This window comes from Sapajus apella, unplaced genomic scaffold (assembly GCF_009761245.1).
Source record: "Sapajus apella isolate SASKATOON/1434 unplaced genomic scaffold, GSC_monkey_1.0 scaffold4314, whole genome shotgun sequence".
Classification (NCBI taxonomy): domain Eukaryota; kingdom Metazoa; phylum Chordata; class Mammalia; order Primates; family Cebidae; genus Sapajus; species Sapajus apella.
The window spans coordinates 1-2,926 of NW_022441240.1; the positions used below are offsets into that span (position 1 = coordinate 1).

The 2,926-nt window shown below is 32.3% G+C and overlaps 1 long non-coding RNA gene across 1 annotated transcript; it reads right to left on the reverse strand.

Moving 5' to 3' along the window:
• Positions 1-79: 79 nt before the first annotated feature.
• LOC116547720 lies at positions 80-2,580 on the reverse strand. The gene is made up of 2 exons (XR_004267151.1): positions 2,437-2,580; positions 80-2,084 (listed from the first exon to the last, which is right to left on the reverse strand). It is a non-coding gene; the product is annotated as an uncharacterized LOC116547720 (long non-coding RNA).
• Positions 2,581-2,926: the final 346 nt, after the last annotated feature.

The window sequence follows — 2,926 nt, forward strand, 5'->3', positions numbered from 1 at the left end:
AAATAGGTTATACTCCAAAGAGTACGCTTAGAACATATTTTCCCAAGCTTAAACAAAAGTCACACATAATAGTTGTTTCTCAGATTACCATTAAAGTCTAGAAATATTAATCTACAATATATTTTAGGTAAAATACTAACACATTGCTTCAACCAAACCTACCCACCTTTATAAATTATTTCTCTGGAGAAAAATGAATCCCATGTTATAACATGAAGGGAGAAGTTTATTTCTGGCAACTAGATAACTTATGAAAACAGAGAAAAGAATATCTGTGAAGCAATCACCTTTCCAGGTGATTGAAAACTATTAAAAGGTTAATAGTTGGAGGTTTTGAACCACCTCATTCTAAAACTAAAAAGAGAAATAATTATGCCTATAGACTTGTACTTTTCTACTGGTTGCTCATATAGACCATAAAACATTTGTCAAGTTGGAAACTGCCCGTATTACAAGCATAGATTTTTTAAAAATTGGATTAGTGTTTAAAACAGTGGTAATTACTCTCTCTTAATATAATTGAAGGTAGAAAACATAATGCTTATGGTTCCCTGCCTTAATAATCAGAGGATTTAAATTGTTTTAAATTTCATATTTAAACATAGCAACATGTTTATAAAGCACAAATATTTTTTCAAGTATTAAAAGTGTATAAAATAATGCTTCCACTTAAAATTCCAAAACAGTTCCCCTACTGATTATCAACAGATCTACCTACCATTACTCTAACAACTTCATTCACAGATACAATAAAATAATGCCCGCAGAAAGCACTTTAATCAGAATATTTTGCAAATGGTTCATGAACATGAAAAATAATTCTTATTGCAAAGATACCAATAAATTTAGAATTGATGTTTTTCTGTCTCCTAAAAAAAAAAGGTTCTTGAGAGTTAAAATTCCTAACACCAATTGCAACATGGGCCTAAAGTCTACACTTCAAGGTCAGCTAAGTTAACAGAACTAATAATCTCCTGGTAAAAAGGTAAGAATCCCAAGCTGTCAGCAGTGCTTCACAGCATGCCAGGAAACTTCAGAGAACCTCAGTTAAATACTTTTACCTTCAGATGACTTAACAGTCCGGATGATATCTAGAACAAATCACCCAACCCCCAAAATAAAACAAAATAAAGGTAAATACATCCACACATAACAAACTTTCAAAGTAGATGGCAGAAATTTTATGGATCCACGTCTGGAAAAAGCCAATATCTTATAGTAGTATTTACAGTTTTATACTAGTTTCCACTTAAATAGTAGTAGTTTAAAATATTATTTGATTCTTTGGGATCCATTACACACATGTCCATTAAATCTTTAAGTAATCAAACTAATAGAAACACATTAATAAAGATAAATAATAAATATATGCAAATACAGAAACATCAAAGTAAAAATTCTCATTCAACAAAATCAAGGCTTTAATCTCCAAAGTTGCCTTTAGTTCTTTACTGTCTTGAGGAAAATGAAAATAGCCAAAAGCCTATGTATTAATACGTCTGAAGAGAGGAGAGGAGCAGACAATGCAGATATGTAACGTGAGGAACACAGGTTTGTCTGAAGCCCTCTCAATTTTATGATGTCACCTAAATCACCTTGTGGAAAAGAACTAGAGACCATGCTGAGAAAGCCTGCAAGTCATGCAGATGAATTGGGGATCAAGATAAGCAATGACAGGATGAAAGATGTACTCTACTCAAACTGAATGCAATCTCCAGAGACTGTAAACTGGAAACACTAGTGTCTAAATTTCCTTGGAACAGATTTAAAGAAAGTACACTCTTAGCCCGATGTATTATAGAACCTAATGTGTACCAAGTTCTTCAAACAAATGATGTTTATAAATCTCCTTTTTTCCATTACACAGGAAGCAGTGGCCTTCAAAGATACAACTTTTTTTTTAAAGCAGAATCACCGTATAGCATAGCAAATCACCATTAAAGGTTTGGCAGAAACTTTTACTTTTTAAAAAGATCTTTGTCTAGCATGACACCATCTGATGTTGTTTGAAGAGTTAATCTTAACATATCCATACACTCTTTCAACCTGGGATCAGACGTTCGCAATCCTGTAGATTTGAGTGCCTGTTTTTAAAAAAATAAGAGTTTGTAAATATATGGTGCAAATAATGTATATGCTTATTCCAACTACAAGATTTTATTCCTGTATATAAAAACTTCTACCCAACACCTGAACATGAATATGGCATCTTAGTGTCACTATTACCCACTTTCTGGACAAGTTTCTCATTGTTTCTTTCTTTTTCTTTCATTGATTACCTTGAAATGAGCATGATAAAAATTTGAAAACATAATAAGAGAAATAGTGTCAGTCAGAATCTACATGTCAGACGACCTTTAAGACTGTATTTCAATACTACCGTATTTTTTATTAAGTATTACTATATTTTTAAGATATAAAAATATAAAAACTTACTGTAATAAATTTATGAACAGGTATTTTCTCTTGTCCTTCCGCAATTGTATAGAACAGCAAATCTTCCAAGCTAGGTAACAGACCCTGTTTTATTTTACTAAAGAGGTAGAAAGAATACAAAATTAATCCTTGTATGAACATTCGAATGGATTTTAGCTAAGTCCATTATTAAATAACCACTGAACCAGACTATAGCTGAGCTTATATACTCAAGACTAGTCATAATAAATGCTGATTTGCCAAAATCAAATCAGTAACACTACAAACCACACTGAAAAACAAGTTAAAAAATAAATCACTAGCACACAGGTATTTTTTAATCCCAGGTTTTGAAACCCTGATCATCAACTCTAGCTGTGTTAATGCCTAACTATCCGTTATGGTGATGCCTTCCTATATAGTCCAGTACAATCACCCAATACAAATCATAGAGCTCAACACATGTTCCAATAAGACTCAATATTCTGACCAGGCGCGGTGGCTCACACCT